Here is a 15,822-nt window from a genome sequence, read left to right on the forward strand (position 1 = left end):
ATGTGTGACAACTTTCAACTTCCATACACACACACATATATATATATGTGTGTGTGTGTGTGTGTGTGTATGGAAGGCCGTGTCAATACTAGTATCATTGGATGTAACTTTTATTCTTAATCAGAGGGCAAATTCATTAGAGAAGAATTTTTAGTAGATACACAGACATATTTGTGTGGAGGTTCTTTTGACCAATTTTATTCTTAAGAATAAACAACCCCCACAGTTAAAATGCAAAGATGCCTGTCATCTAAGTATTGAAAGAATTTTTGCCTTATCAAGAGTTGTTTTTAAAAAATTTAATGAATTCATAAAAACGACTCATATCTTTGCAAACAAAAGAAGGGCAGATACTGGGCTTCTACATGCTATCCTTAAGAGCTTCTCCCCCTCACCCATTCCTAGTGCTCTTGTTATACACTTGGGAGAATAATGTCCTCCAGGAGAAAGTGTTAGAGGGAACTAACGTTTTAGGAATGCTTATTCAGAAAAAAATCCAAGAGTTGATTCATTGTTTTCCTCCATCCTGCAAAAGAAGATCCCTTTGTTAAGCAGCTCACTTGGGAATTTGATTCTTGGAGTCAATGATCTCTAAACAAACTGGATTATCAACTATTTACAACGTCTATACAGTATAAACTACCTCACTTGCCTTTCTTGGGAAAAAAAATATGAATGGACTTTAACAATTGTTGTTACAAACTGTGCCAGAATCTTATTATTTAAATCACTTCAGTTAGCTTTCAGTGTATGTTTAATAATATACATTTAAGGATGAAAAATATTTTCAGCAAAGCTTTAAAACCAGAAATACTGTGTAACTGTGATCTATGTGGTATACTCTGAGAGAATTCTGTGTCCTGCTCGTTGTCTTGAGTTTGTAACCATGTGCAGACGCAAGTGTTCAGGAGAAGGAATTAATGTCCATCTTTTCTTTCAGGCATTTTCATCTGCTGTCCACGTATTTCACTTGACTGAAAGCTCACATGAGTTAAAATGTCCCTTCTTCCTAGCGAGCATATTTCAACTGTTCTTCATAAACGTTTTCGTGCCTTAAAAGACTTCATGTTAAAGGATTAAATAGTTTCTCTGACAGGCAGTTTTTAACTGTTTTCCACAAACAAAAATAACACGTCATGGGATTAAAATGTTTGTTTTCAAGCATTTTTAACAGTTTTACACACTTACATACACCTTAATTAAAAATTTTTTTCTGTCAGACATTTACCAACTATTTTCTAAAACTAATTTGATTGACAAATCATGACACTAGAAAACGCCAATGTTTTATGTCTTTGCCCATCTCAAAAGCTAATATCGATTCTTCTGTTCCATCAGCTTTCATTGTTAAGTAGAATATGTATGTTGCATTTTATCCATAAGAAATAAAGAGAAAAAAACTAAAAACATTGTATAAGAATTCTTCTGCTTCACTATTCCAAGGGCACAGTGATGCTAGGGATGATTTTGCCTTAAGGAAATATTTGGCAATACCTGGAAACAGATGTTGTTTCCAAATGTTCTTGTTTTTGAAGAGTAACTTATCAGTTTTTCACCACCGGGGGTGAGACGATGCTGCCAGCCTCTGATGGGTGAGAAGCCAGGGATGCTGCTGATCCCGCTTCAGTGCACAGGACAGCCCTGCAACATAGAATTATCCAGCGTGGGCCTGGCGCGGTGGCTCACACCTGTAATCCCAGCACTTTGGGAGGCCGAGGCGGGCAGATCACCTGAGGTCAGGAGTTTGAGACCAGCCTGGCCAACATGGTGAAACCTCGTCTATAGTAAAAATACAAAAATTAGCCAGGCTCAGTGGTGTGTGCCTGTAATCCCAGCTACTTGGGAGACTGAGGCAGGAGAATCACTTGAACCCAGGAGGTGGAGGTTGCAGTGAGTGAGCCAAGATGGCACACTGCACTCTAGCCTGGAAGAAAGAGCAAGACTCTGTCAAAAAAAAAAAAAAAAAGAAGAATTATTCAGTAATGCCAAGATTGAATAAACGTGCCCTGAGATAACAAATAAGAGTGTCTGTTTTTGCTATTTTTATTTAACACTGTACAGGAGATCCTATGTAGGGCTGTAAGTCAAGAAAAAGAAAAGGCAAACAGTGTTGAAGAAGTGTAAAACTGTTTAATTTGCAGATGATGTGACTATATGATTATGTAAAGAAAGTCATAAGGAATCAATAGTTAAAATTACTGGAAGTAATAAGCACATTTAGCAACATCACAGGATACAAGGTCAATCACAAAAATCAATTGTGTTCCATGTATTAGCTATAAAGACAGCTGGGAAAGAAAATTGTAAAAGCAATACCACTTACAATAGCATCAACAAATATAAAATATAGAAAAATAAATTTAGAGCAAGATAGGCAGGGCCTAATTACTGAAAACTACAAACATTGCCAAGGGAAATTAAATATGAACTCAATAAATGGGAGGACAGTCCATGTTCCTGGATTGCAAGATACATTCAATGTTGTTAAGGCATGCATTCTCCCCCAAATGGATCTGTAGATACAACAAAATCCAAATCAAAATTCCAGGAGTCTTTTTTGTTGTAGAAATTGAGAAGCTGATTTTAAAACGTATATGGAAATTCACAGGACTTAGAATAATCAAAGGGTCTTGAGAAAGGACAATAAATTTGAAGGACTTATATTACTTGTTTCCAGATTTATTACAAAGCTACAGTTATCAGTACAGTGTGGTATTGGTGTAAGGATAAGCAGAAGGATCACTGGAACAGACTAGAGTTAAGAAATAGACGCATACATACATAGTTGATTTTTCACAAACTGCCAAGGCAATTCAGTGGGGAATGGAAATTATCTTTAAAATACAGTGCTGTGATTCCTGGGAGTGATGATTAACTTTAGGTGTCAAGTTGACTGGACTGAGGAATGCCTAGATGCCTGGTGATGCATTGTCTCTGGGTATTTCTGTTAGGTGGTTTCTAGAGGAGACTGGCCTCTGAGTCAGTGGACTGAGAGAAGCCCCACCCTCAATATGGGTGGGCACAATTCAATGGGCTGGAGGTTTGGCTGGGACAAACAGGCAGAAGAAAGGGGAATTCTCTGCTCTCTCCTGTCTGTTCTCTCTCTCCCTTCCAGAGACGGATGCCTTTTTTCCTTCTGCCCCATCAGACTCCAGGTTCTTCAGGTTTGGACTCTGGGACTTGCACCACAGGACTCCTGAGGGGGCTCTCAGACTTTAGGTCTCAGACTGGGGGCTGCTTCCAGAATGAGCCAAGCTATGGGTTTCTCTGGTCTTCAGCTTGCAGACTCCCCTGTGGTGGGAATTTTCCACCTCTGGTTGATTTTGGGAACCAATTCCCCCGAATAAATCCCTTCCCATATATCCGATTGGTTCTCTCTGGAGAACTCTGATGAATACACCGGGACATCCCTTTGGGCAAAAAACAAAAATCCATGATGAACCTGGACTTCTATTTCACAAAAGTACAAAATATGCAAGTTAGATCACAGGCTTTAATGTGAAAGCTAAAAGTACAGTCTTCCAGAAGAAGACTTTGGGGAGGTTATCTTTATGACTTTGAAGCAAGTAATATTCCTCAGACAACGTTGCAAGACATCTTCTCAATTCCAAAGTTCTCTTCAAAATATTATTTCTTTGATGACAACACACAAACAGATGGAAGAGAATCAGGAGTTGGGGCAACGCGGGGCTGCCCTTGGATATTTCATTTATCTCTGCCACCATAAATCATACTTTCTCTCAATACCTGCAGACGGGGTAAGCAGTGAGGAGAATTGGTGGGGGTATGCTTTCGAAAGATTTTACCATATGTGTACTTTTACAATGTGTTTATGAACTTGTACCTTATGATAATTCATTCTGAGCTTTGCTCTGCCATCTCGTAACATTTTTATCACTGTGCAGGTGCAAGCCTGTGCTAGAGTGTAGACAACCACCCCAGGGCACCAGTCCAATCACATAACAATCTGCATGTATAAGTACCAAAATCAGTACTACCATACCCATCAGTAATAGTCCGCCAATTCTCCAATCTAAAAATCTATTGCCTAACAGGGTTGTGGAAGCTATTTTCTACTCCATAAATCTTTCAATGCTGCAACTTTTTGTTTTCTAACAGTAACAGTTCGGTTTCAACAACAGCTATTTTGCAAATGGTTACCAATGTGATCCATTTCTAACAAGTAATCCACAGTTATTCTGTGTCAATTACATTATCAGTTACAGTATTTCTAACCCTACAACTCTTGACTCAGTAATGAAATCCTTCATGAAATATGATTTAGTGATGCAGATGATAAGCAGAAAATATGCTGCACATAAACAGTTAGCATCCCTCTACATTAATTTGACAAGTTAACATCACCCCATGCCATTTTGTCAACAGTTGTAAGCAAAAGGATTCACAAATGATAAAGAATCCCGGGATGCTATTCTTAGCCACCTCTATTTGAAGAAGAATGTGAATTTACAAGTCTGGAGAGTTTCCTTGGTCACAACACCAAATAGCAGTTTCCTTCATCACAACACCAAATAGCAGTCACTTGTTCATCTTTTGAACACAGTGTAATGTCATGCAGAGATTTCAAAGTGCACTTCTGGGAGTAAGGCAGGGCCAGGCACAGTTGTCGTCCTCAGCAGTTTACAGAGGGATGAGTCTGGGGAGTTAATCTCGGTGGTCTTTCTGTGCCCACCAGAGCTACAACCAGAACTTCATGTCGGCCGGGCGCGGTGGCTCACGCTTGTAATCCCAGCACTTTGGGAGGCCGAGGCGGGCGGATCACGAGGTCAGGAGATCGAGACCACGGTGAAACCCCGTCTCTACTAAAAATACAAAAAATTAGCCTGGCGTAGTGGGGGGCGCCTGTAGTCCCAGCTACTCAGAGAGGCTGAGGCAGGAGAATGGCTTGAACCCGGGAGGCGGAGCTTGCAGTGAGCCGAGATTGCGCCACTGCACTCCAGCCTGGGCGACAGAGCGAGACTCCGTCTCAAAAAAAAAAAAAAAAAAAAAAAAAAAAGAACTTCATGTCAATACATTGCGCTATCCATCCAGTTGAGGAAAAGTCTTTCCTGTTTCAGGACAGAAAGGTTACCAAGACCATAGTTTGAAAAGATACATCCTAAGATCGGCCATTCTTTTCCTAAAAGCAATGCTCTCAAGCAAACATTTCATGTCACCAGGTTCCCAGGGGAAAGGAGGTAGACAGCCTGCAGTCAGATTTTCACAGAGATAGAGAAAAGATTATGTTAACCCTTTATGCAGTCCTTCCACCATGTGATGTAGGTTCAATCCACTTAACACACCAATATGCAAAGTGATATACGTATGAGAACAAGCATTTGACTTTTTCTATGGGACAGTAATCTCCCTTTCACCTCTCGACCAATCCAATTAATGTCCAAGTAATCTTAATAGGACTCCAATATTTTCATCCTGGGAATTACGGGCGTAGTTACATCAAACAACTGCATGACAATGTTTAACATATCAGATTATAGTACAGCTGATTTTTTTGGTTTTCAAGTCATGTTTCATTTTTATTTAAAAAACCAAATCTAACATCAACATGATACTATGTATGTAGTGAAATGGTTACTAGAGTGGAACAAATTAACATATCCATCTCACATAGTTACCCGTTTTTCCGTTTTTCTGTTTTTCTGCCTTGTGGCAAGAGCAGCCATGATCTACTGATTTTGCAAAAATCCTTAACAAAACACACTATAGAAACTACAGTCCCGATGTTGTTCATTAGATCTTTTGACTTGTTCCTCCTACATACTTGCTACTTTGTATCCTTTGACCTAAAAGGGGACACTTGCTAACCTGGAGACAGCATAATTATTGTTCAGTTTAGCAACTACTCCCTTTTAAACATTCCAATTTAGCACGTTTCAAACTGGATTTTTAAATCTTTATGCCCAAATCCGTTCCACCTGCATTAAAAAAAAAAAATCTCAGTTAACAGTGGCTTTTTCAGTTTCTCAAGTCAGAAATCTTGGAGTCCCCTTGACGACTTTCTTCTTGTCACATCCCACACCAGCCCCTTAGCAAGTGTGGGGTGACCCAGTTCAAGGCCCTGTCATGAATACAGGATGACCAGGTTCTGCTTGCACTTCCAAACCTTTAGACGATCACTTTTTGCCTCTTAAACAGCTTTCTTATTATATATTCTGCTTTCCCGGTATTCGTCACTAGACGGCAGCAGAGGATTTTGATTGGATTCCAAATTGGTTGGTTAAAGCAGCCTGAGCTGCTAAGAGGGAGTTTGTGGTTGTGTGTTGTTGTGGTGGTGTGTGGTTGTGGTGGTGTGTGGTGGTGTGTGGTGGTGGTGTGTGGTTGTGGTGTGTGGTGGTTATGTGTGGTTTTGTGTGGTTGTGGTGTGTGGTTGTGGTTGTGGTGGTGTGTGGTTGTGGTGGTGTGTGGTTGTGTGTGGTTGTGGTGTGTGGTTGTGGTTATGTGTGGTTATGTGTTGTTGCGGTGGTGTGTGGTTGTGGTGGTGGTGGTGTGTGGTTGTGGTGGTGTGTGGTTGTGTGTGGTTGTGGTGGTGTGTGGTTGTGGTGGTGTGTGGTGGTGGGTGTGGTTGTGGAGGTGTGTGATGTGTGGTTATGTGTAGTGTGTGGTTGAGTGGTGTGTAGTTGTGGTGGTGTGTGGTTGTGGTGGTTGGTGGTGGTGGTGTGTGGTGGTGGTGGTGTGTGGTGGTGGTGGTGTGTGGTTGTGGAGGTGTATGATGTGTGGTTATGTGTGGTGGTGGTGGTGGTGGTGGTGTGTGGTGGTGGTGGTGTGTGGTGGTGGTGTGTGGTTGTGTGTGGTTGTGGTGTGTGGTTGTGGTTATGTGTGGTTATGTGTTGTTGGGTGGTGTGTGGTTGTGGTGGTGTGTGGTGGTGTGTGGTTGTGGTGGTGTGTGGTTGTGGTGGTGTGTGGTTGTGGTGTGTGGTTGTGGTAGTGTGTGGTTGTGGCGTGTGGTGGTGGTGTGTGGTTATGGAGGTGTGTGGTGTGTGGTTGTGGTGGTGTGTGGTGGTGGCGTGTGGTTGTGGAGGTGTGTGATGTGTGGTTATGTGTAGTGTGTGGTTGCAGTGGTGTGTAGTTGTGGTGGTGTGTGGTTGTGGTGGTTGGTGGTGGTGGTGTGTGGTGGTGGTGGTGTGTGGTGGTGGTGGTGTGTGGTTGTGGAGGTGTATGATGTGTGGTTATGTGTGGTGGTGCGTGGTGGTGGTGGTGTGTGGTGGTGGTGGTGTGTGGTTGTGGTGGTGTGTGGTTGTGTCGTCCTTGCTGTTGCCTTACTGGTCTTGGAACTCTCCAGCCGGCAGAGGAGAGGTTCTTCAGACTGTCCTCATACCTGGGGACTGGTGGGTGGCTGTGCGGGGGGAGGCTTTAAAGCTTTGTCCCGCATCCGGGGACCACGCTGGAGGTCGGGCGCCCGCAACCCTGCACCAGGCTGTCCTGGGCTTGCCCACGCTCGGCTCCTGCAGCTCCGTCTGCCCACAGGCTGCCTTTGCTTTGCCTCCCTGTGTGGCTGGGAACCAGCGGGGCGGGTGCCATTGTCCGGCCTCGCCCCCTACCCTGGGTCCTGCACGTGGGCACTGTGGGCTTCTGGGCCACCTCCCCCCTTGCAGCGCAGAGGGCTCCGTGGTCTTCGTCAGCGCTCAGTCAAGGTGAGCAGGGCAGGCAGTCTCTTTTTGAGTCTCTTTCTTTCTGGCACCTGTAAACAAAGGTGAACCCTAAAGAGCCATTCCTTCAAGAGGCATCCAGATGGCCAACTGGGCCTACATTTTGAATAGAGCCACACAACCATTTGCAGTTGACTAGAGGTCACCCTGAGTCCCCAGACCATCCGCACTTCTGCTGTACTTTGCCACGTGCTGCCCTCACCTGAACCAGCCAAGGAGAGCTCAGCTGTATCGACCAATCAACCAGAGCTCAGCTGTATTGACCAATCACAACTAGGCAAGTTTGAATCTTTTATTTGCATAAATGAACATGATTGGGCACCTGGGCAGGCACTGCCACTATAAAACCAGAGCCCTCCCTTTGTACCCTGGAATGTACCTTCCTTTAAGGCTGTATCTCCCGGGTTTACAAACTGTTCACCGGAATAAGCCTCTTTCCTCCAAATTCCTTTTCAGACGACTTTTGTTCACAAACCCCACACAAACAGCTTCATCCCATAGGGTTAATTTACTTCCCTGGATGTAGCTCCTGACGTTTGGCAGAGGGTGGCCCTGAATGATAACTAAGCACATGCACTATCTCTATCCTTTCTCTTTCTTGGTGGATCCAAATGCTAGGTTTGGGAGAGTAATGACAATTGTCATCCTATGGTAGTATTTCCTGCCCTGTTACTGGTATTGTTTCTGTTCCATAGCTAAGAAAGCTGTCATTCCTGGTTAATTGATGGCTTCAAGGGCGTATTTAGGAGGTTATCTATTCCTACGTTCTTGACTAGGAAATGCCTGCTGTCCCCTTCTGGCCATCCTGGAAGGTTTTGACCCTGAGCTGGGTTGCAATCTCTTCCACTAGATCAACTTGGAACCCTGCTGGCATTATCTCAGTTCCAAAGACATCTACAAAATGTTGTTTGACAGCAAAGCACACAGCAGATGGAAAAGAATCAGGAGCTCCAGGGAAGCTGGAGGCTCTATTAGACACATTTCTCTCTTCTTCCCAGCAGTAAATTACACCTTCTCTGACCAGACAGAAGTTGCAAAGCGATACATGGGAGGGGGAACCCTTGAAAAATTTATCTGAATTTTGCCAGCTAACAATCGCTTGCATACTCTTATAGGCAATGACATCTTATTTATGACCTTTTATGTCATATAACACATACAGCTCATTTTCGGTAGTTGCTCTGCATTTGCACAACATTTTTATCACTGCATAGCAGTGAGCTTTACTATAGTCCTGATCGGAAACAGGCTTCTCTAACACACAGTTCTGTGTCACTACAATAGGACCACAGAAACCTTAGCCATAGAAGGAAATCATTGATAAATTAGATCCATACAATCTAATATTTCTGCTCAGCCAATAAACTGTTAAAAGCAAGCTGTAGATTAGGAGAAGAATGTGTGCGTTTGTGTGTGTGTGTGTGTGTGTATAATTCACAGAATATGTAAAGAACTCTAACAAATCACTGATTTAAAAAAGATAATTTTTTAATGGACAAAAGACTTGAACTAACATTTCACAAAAGTATAGAAATAGACAACATGCATAAAAAGGTACTCAATATCATCAGTCATCAGAGAAATGCAAATTAAACCACCAGGTGATAGCACTATGCAACCATAAGAATACTCAACATTGGCTGGGCACAGTGGCTCACGCCTGTAATCCCAGCACTTTGGGAGGCTGAGGCAGGTGCATCACAAGGTCAGGAGATGGAGACCATCTTGGCTAACATGGTGAAACCTCGTCTCTACTAAAAATACAAAAAATTAGCCAGGCGTGGTGGTGGGTGCCTGTAGTCCCAGCTACTTGGGAGGCTGAGGTAGGAGAATCGCTTGAATCCAGGAGGCAGAGGTTGCAGTGAGCCAAGATTGCACCACTGCACTCCAGCCTGGGTGACAGAACAAGACTCTGTCTCAAAAAAAAAAAAAAGAATACTCAACATTTAAAAGAGACATAATACCAAGTGTTGGTAAGGACATACAACAACTGGCATTCTCACACATTGCTGTTGTGAGTATGAAGTAGTAGAACTACTTTGGAGAACTGGCAATATAGTATAAACATAACCATGTACCTACCCTATAACCTAGAAATCAACTCCTAAGATATTACCCAAGAGAAATTAAAACACATCCACACAAATACTTGTGCAAGAATGTTCACTGAAGTTTTATTCATAACAGACAAAACTTGGAAAAGGGTTAAATACACTTGGTTAATTCATATAATGGAGTACTACTCAATAATAAAAAAATGAATTTAGAGCACATGCAACAATATGAATTTCAAAAACATGCTGCATGCAAAAAGTCAAACATGAGTCCATACCGACAAAGGCTTTCTTTGACCTAACTCCAGTGAGGCTCCTCTAAGCCCTCAAAGCATAAACTTTAGACTGTCCTTGGTTCATTTAGTTGAGTTAGAATCTTGTTGGGTCAGTTTATCGAAAATCCCCCACCACTGTTACCTGATCAAATTCCACACCCCCCACGCTTCATATCTTCCCATCCTGGCCTGCTTTGAGCAAAGATCCTGTTGGGCTCCTCTAACAAAAACCTCCCTAGCTTTGATGTTTCCTCTTAGAAATTTTCCATCCACTGAGCCGCACCCTGCTCCTTGGCTAGAAACCCCCACTTGTCCTTGTTGTGTTCAGAGTGGAGCCAAATCTTTCTTCCCTACTGCAAAACCCCATTATGGAGGTCCCCCATGGTAAAATCTGCCTTATCATCTTTAATGAGTGCCATGAATAATTTTTCTTTAACAATACATGATTCCACTTATATGAAATTCAACAGCAGGAAAAACTAATCTATGGAGATAGACATTAGAAAAGTGGGTCGCTTGGAGCAGGGGCCGACTGGAAATGGGCATGGGGTAATTCCCTGGGCTCTCCATGATCAGACCCAACCTACTTTGTCCTTTTTCCTCTCCCATTGCTGCACAGCAGGGTCCCTCTGCTTCAGTCAGGAGGTTAGATCTGCCATGCCTCCACCACCCACCCATCCCCACAGTCTCGTCCCCACAGTGACAGCACTTTGTGAACTGGGCTGTTCTACCACAAAAGCTGCCAGCACACATTCTGCAGAGCCTGGTTACAGATGTTATCTTAACAGATGCCCATATCATTCACTCCATCCCATTGTACAAGTTAGCCCTTCATTTTATAGTGTTTTAAGGTTAAAAACACTTATGCCTCTTGATCCTTGCAATTTTAGTAAAGCACTGTCTCCATTTTCACCTCAACATCCAGTCCAGGTAAAAGGTAACAATTGATAAATATCTGTTGATGAATGTTCAACATTTAATCATGTATCACTCCTGAATACCATGAATCATGTTAGAGACAGCTGCATGGACAGACCAAATGGGAAATGAATGCCTTATTGTAGAAGGTTTATTTGTTGGACCCTATTCTCCAGGTCCAAGAAGTCTTTATCTTTGACACAAAATGAAGTTACTCCTGGCCCACTTGTGGTACTTCTGCGGACTTATTCAAGGGGGTGACAAACTTTAGAAAGGCCTAAAGAAATTGTAATTGAATAAATTGAATACAACTTCTTTCTTTCATTGTTCTGCTCCTTCTGAAATGTAGGGGACTGCCACTCACTAGCATCCTTTGTCCAGAACACATTCCCAATCCAGGAACTTAAGAGGAAACAGCCGGCCTGCATGCAATGTCAGGGTAAATTGAGAACATCAGTGTCTTAGTCCATATGTGTTGCTTTAAAGGAATACCTGAGGCTGGGTAATTTATAAAAATAGGTTTATTTGGCTCATGGTTCTGCTGGCAATAGCATCTACTTCTGGTGAGGGCTTCCAGGAGTTTCCACTCATGGCAGAAGGGGAGCCAGTGTGTGCAGACATTACATGATGAGACAGGAAGCAAGAGAGACAGAGGGGAGATGCCAGGCTCTCTTTAATAATCAGCTCTGGAGGGAACTGAGTATGTGAGAACTCACTTATTGCCATGAGAACAGCACCAAGCCGTTCATGAGTGATCCACCCCCATGACCCAAACACCTTCCACCAGGCCCCACCTCCGACATTGGGGACTAAATTTCAACATGAGGTTTGGAGGGTCAAATATTCAAACTATAGCATCAGCCAAAATTATAGCTGCAGGGAAATTAGAAGAAAAACTGGCAAGATGAACAAAGATTTAGTGAAATATAACACATTAGAGAATAAAAAGGGGAGTCTATAGGGTGCAATTGTAGTTGATTGTATGTTTTTGCATAACTGCTTCGTTCAATTAACTGTGGTGGGTATTTTACTGAGGATTTTAACATCTGAATACAATGGTTAAAAGTGTTCTGTAAGTGTCTTATAATTTCCTTACCTTGTTTGGGAGTCAGGATTATAACAGCCTTGATAAATGTGCAGGGAAGCTTTCTTCTTGCCTTTTGGGAAAAAGCCCATTAAGTGTTTGAAGGGTGGAATGCAGGGGCTGCAAAGGGCATGGGAAAATTTTCAGGGGTAATGGGTATATTCATTATCTTCAACGTGGTGATGGTTGCAGGGGTGTATACAAATTCCCAAACTCATAAATTGTACACTTTAAATATTCAAGTTTATTGTATGTCAATTATACTTCAATAAAGCTGTTTTTTTTTTTTTTTAAACCCTCGCAGTTTAGTTCTGGGCTCTGTGCTTGGGCTCTGAAATTCGGTGGCAGTGGCCTGAATCCCCATGCCCACTGTGACAGAGCAGGAGCACCATCCTCTTGGACAAACACTGCCACTTTAAGTTCCAGCTCCCTTTCCAGCCTCATGCATTTCAAGAAAATCACTTCTAACAACAAGCAGACAGAAAGAGCAGACAGTAAAACATAGATGAGACAGCTTGGGCACAGAGGGAGGTGGGGGGAAGTCTCTTGGGTAACTGCCAAACTTCACCCTCATACATTGGGCCCCAGTATAACAGTGAGCTTTAATAAGCACATTCCTTTCCCTTCAGGTGCACTAAGATAGGGAAGCTAAAAGCAGACTTGGGGGTATGCCTGCAGATGCAGGAAGATGTATGGAAAGAGACACACAACTCTCCCTCCCAGATAAGCACACCTAAAGAGACACAGAAGCAGTCCAAGTCTCTGATAAACTCTCCGACCCTGAATCCTTAAAAACTCTTTGTAAGAGAGCATGCCTCTGATCTAACTCAGCCACAAGCCACTCTCAGGTTTGTTTTCTTTAAAATAAACCTGTCCTTGACCATCAAGCCATCGTGTTTCTTTCCTCTTTAATTCTTACACACTGGAGCCTAGGGAGAGGATCATTCTCTGCCCACTTCCATTACCTGAGAAAAGAACACCAGAAAAAGAAGCCATGGGGAAAACCTAAGATTTGCAGCCAGGCATGGCAGCTGATGCCTGATTGGCCGGCACTTAGGGAGGTTGAGGTAGAGGATTGTTTGAGGCCAGGAGTTTGAGACCGGCCTGGGCAACATAGTGAGACCCTGTCTCTACAAAAAAAAATTTTTAATAAATTATCTGGGACTGGTGGCAAGTGTCTGTAGTCCCAGCTACTTAGGAGGCTGAGATGGGAAGAACCCTTGAACTCAGTACAGCTCAGGCTGTAGTGAGCTATGATGGCACCACTGCACTCCAGACTGGGTGGCAGAGCAAGACCCTGTCTCAGGAAAAAAAAAAAAAAAAAAGATTTGTAGACTTTTGTAGACTGTCAAGAGGGACATCAAAAATGCCTCCTGTGAGGCTGGGCATGGTAGCTTACATCTGTAATCCCAAGCACTTTGAGAAGCCACGGCGGGAGGATTACTTGAGCCCAGGAGTTCGAGATCAGTCTAGGCAAGATAGATCTTTTCTCTACAAATAAAAATAATTAGCCAGGCGTGGTGGTGCAGGCTCCTCAGGGGACTGAGGTAGGAGGATTGCTTGAGCAGTCCTCAGGCAGTGGAGGCACCAGTGACCTGTGGCAACAACACTGCACTCCAGCCTGGGCGACAGAGTGAAACCCTGTCTCAAAAGAAAATAAATAAAACAGAATGTCTCCTGTGTAAAATGACAACTTCCAGTAGAACAATTATAGGAAAGATACAGGATCTTTCTGTTCTTTCCACGGTATTTCAGATTTCAGACCGCCCAAGACTCCCCTAGCTAATGACTTCACAGTTGGTAACAGCGAGTTAACTTCACAATGTCTCTTCAGCGTCTATTATGACAGTTCTTGGAACTATAGGTGCCAGATTCCAGTTCACACCTGATGGTAGTGACAATGGAAATGCCTTTAGGAGGCTTGCAGATCCCTTGGATCCAGAAAATACAACTTTTTGAGACATGTGGGAGAAAAAAGAGGGTTTTCCATCAGCTTTCCCTGGGGTTCCACGAACACTAAATGGATCTGAAGACACACCTTCAACATTCTTTAAGAAGGAACCATGGAAGCCAACCTTAAATCGTTTAAAGAGAGAATGAAACTTGAAGCAATACACAGGAAGAACCCTTATCTGATCTGCTCTGCAACTACTGGAAATGTTGAAGGAGACAGTTTACACTACAGTGGATGGGAGTGGTGGCTTAGGCCTGTAATGCTAGTGCTTTGGAAGGCAGAGTGGGGAGGATTGCTTGAGGGAGAGTTCAAGGTTGCAGGGAGCTGTGATCCAGCCTCAGCAACAGAGGGAGATCCTGTCTTTAAAAAAAGAAAAGAAAAAAAGTTTACATTTGGAGACTAGAGAGGAGCTTTTGAATATTGCTACGATTCTTCAGATAGTCTCCTAATTGGGTAGGTAGTATCGCTTGACAAATGTCTTACAACCATCAGAAAATAATGCTCCCATTACAATAAGTAGAGCGAAAGCACAATCTTCTCCTTCCCACGTGGCTCAGCTTTCAATGCAGACTCTGTAGAAAACTCGCCCAGTAACTTGGGTCAAATCAGGTTGGGTTAAGCCACCTGCACAGCTTTCCTCCCCACGAAGGAAAGGTTTCTTAAAAACGATTCCCTGGGCCGGGTGGGGTGGCTCACGCTTGTAACCCCAGCACTTTGGGAGGCCGAAGCGGGCAGATCACAAGGTCAGGAGATCGAGACCACGGTGAAACCCCGTCTCTACTAAAAATACAAAAAAAATTAGCTGGGCGTGGTGGCGGGCGCCTGTAGTCCCAGCTACTCGGAGAGGCTGAGGCAGGAGAATGGCATGAACCCGGGAGGCGGAGCTTGCAGTGAGCCGAGATCGCACCACCGCACTCCAGCCTGGGCGACAGAGCGAGACTCTGTCTCAAAAAAAAAAAAAAAAAAAAATGATTCCCTGACAAAGATGAGCATTCATAATTAAAAGAGGCCCAAAATGAGAGAAAAAGGAAAAATTGTCTTCCTGTTTTGTGTTCTCCTCCATCTCTACTTATATAGTTGCTAGACAGAGACCTTGGCCTTCCACCAGATCAGGGATGACATTGCCAAGACCATGACTGCAGCAACGTCTGCAGTCTGTTTCTTTGCAAACAAACGGGGGACTCCATGCTCACCTGCTTCAGAAGAGAGCCCAGCAGCTGCCCACCTCCCAGCTGGCCCCGTGGGTATGGAGCTCGGTGGACCATGCAGACCTATGTGGATTGTGCCTTCCAAGCTGTGATAGAGAAGGTAAAAATAAGTTATTTAGGCAGATAGTGAGAATAAGGAAGTCCTTGGTATGGTTTTCATTTTAATGAAAAGCATTAAAAGGAATGCCCCAAATCATTTTCTTTTCTAACGAAGAGCAACCTGTAAAATCAAGCTGCAGACACAGACAAGCAAGCTGGAAGCTTGCCTAGGCGAATGCTGGTAGTTGTGCCAATAGAGAAAGGTTACCTGGGAATAGGCACGTTCAAAATGGTGGCTCCATCTTCTCCTCTCTTTGCCACCCGCGTGTACAGTAAGGAGCAGACAAGATGGTACTGGCCAAGCAGAAAGCCCACTTGTATAGTAACATTAGGGTGGGACGACCAGCCTTCCCCGAGCACTATGTAAATGTCACACCTGATCAAACCAATCTGTGGGCCCTGTGTAAATCAGACGCCGCCTCCTTAAGCCTGCCTATAAAGTCAGCTGTGGTCCACCTCAGGCCCGCTTTTTCCCTTTTGGATGCCTCTCTCTAGAAAGAGAGAGAAAGCTGCTCTCCTCTCTCCTTTCTTCAGCCTATTAAACTTTCCGCTCCTTAACCCAC

The 15,822-nt window shown here is 43.5% G+C and overlaps 1 long non-coding RNA gene across 1 annotated transcript; it reads right to left on the minus strand.

Annotated features, from left to right (window-relative positions):
- Nucleotides 1-12,223: 12,223 nt before the first annotated feature.
- Nucleotides 12,224-15,581, minus strand: LOC101175946. Its single transcript, XR_004029578.1, has 3 exons — nt 15,468-15,581; nt 15,146-15,246; nt 12,224-14,312 (listed from the first exon to the last, which is right to left on the minus strand). It is a non-coding gene; the product is annotated as an uncharacterized LOC101175946 (long non-coding RNA).
- Between the last annotated feature and the right edge of the window lie 241 nt (nt 15,582-15,822).

The sequence above is a fragment of the Nomascus leucogenys genome, chromosome 4, assembly GCF_006542625.1.
Source record: "Nomascus leucogenys isolate Asia chromosome 4, Asia_NLE_v1, whole genome shotgun sequence".
In the NCBI taxonomy this organism is placed as follows: domain Eukaryota; kingdom Metazoa; phylum Chordata; class Mammalia; order Primates; family Hylobatidae; genus Nomascus; species Nomascus leucogenys.